Raw genomic sequence first — 1,553 nt, forward strand, 5'->3', positions numbered from 1 at the left:
TGCTGTGGTGACCTACTTTGTAAAAGGAATAATCTATATTGTAATTGTTCTACCTCAGCAGGCAAGAGCCTGAGCCAAAGAATAGGTAGATACCTACCTAAAATTCTGCAGTAATCTCTCTCCTGCCTCTGTGGCTTCATGGAGACCATCAAATCCTTTTCACAGAAATGTGGAAAGTTCTCCCTTCCAACTTGGAAACTGTTACAGTCATGACAGAAGGATCATGTTCACTGCTAAAAATAACGTTCAAGCAGATGTTTTGGGTGGGGGAAAGAATCGTGTCACCTAAGCTCCTGGTGAGTTCTAGATCCTGCATCTTCCTAATACGTAACTTACGGATGCTTCTTTTTTTAATTCTCTTCTCTCTCATGCACATATGGGGAAGTTTATTTGCAGTTTCAAGGTATGTAGGCTTTGAAAACTTACTTTGTCTAATTGATTTATTCTCATAAAAATGCAAAATACCGGTATCCTTACTTCCTGGCAACAGCCCAGCAGTGCCTGATACACACGCTATGCTGTTCGTGAACACCACAACAATGATGAATTTGGAAGTTGATCACTGCCCCTTCTATACAAGGAAGAGGACATATGAAAAGGAAGAAAATGCTTTGTGGACTGCATCGCCAAACTGTAGAGTTCAAACTGTAGAGTTCCTTGCTAGCAGATACCCTTGATACTAAAACTTAAGATGAAAAACGGTCATGGATTATTTGTATATAAAGATAACAGATCTGATATTGCTGGATGCTTGCCTACCAGTGTACTTGTGCCTGTGTGATCATTACTGGTGCATGTCAAGAGCTGCACCTTCTCGTCTGGCTCAGTATGGCCATTTTCGCATTACCTCTTGCAGTGCATCTGGGGGATGATGATTAACAAATTCTCCAAGAACAAACTATGGAAAGAATCTCATACTCTTCCTTAAGCATCCTGTGCCAGGCACTGGCAAAGATAAGATACAAGGCTAGAGGGACAAGAATAAAAAAAGTCTGAAGTGTTTTCAAGATAAACTGTGAAATTAGCTGTGAGTCTGGATGTCTCTCTGTAGACAAGAAAGTACAGACAGTACCTGTGTTCTGACACTTCATGTTTTCATACTTGTCTCTGGCACAGCTATAGTACAAGTAAACATAACCGTGGAATCATAGTCAATGAAGATTTCAAAAGTCCTTGTAAACGCATCCTTTTTCGTTCATTTTGGCAGTCCAAACAGTGATGTATTTGTGGGACTAAGAGCCATGAGAAACAATCATTCAGGTGTGGACAATGATCTGTCATATCTAGTATTGTGTCTGCATCAGTTGCCAATAACATTTTCTGCTAAATAGTCACTTTTACTGAAGTTACAGGCTCATATGAGATGGTTTTCATTTCTTCCTGTGGAAGCTAGCCTATGGTTAGAATGCATACCTAATGTTTTCAAAATAAACTGCCAGAAGCTTTTTTGGGGCAGTGCATATAATAAACTGGATTTTCAAGAAGGTCTGTATGAGATATGGGGGTGATGACACAAGAAAAGTTGTTCTTGATCCAGAAGGCACCTTACATTT

The sequence above is a fragment of the Calonectris borealis genome, chromosome 1 (assembly GCF_964195595.1).
Source record: "Calonectris borealis chromosome 1, bCalBor7.hap1.2, whole genome shotgun sequence".
In the NCBI taxonomy this organism is placed as follows: Eukaryota; Metazoa; Chordata; class Aves; order Procellariiformes; family Procellariidae; genus Calonectris; species Calonectris borealis.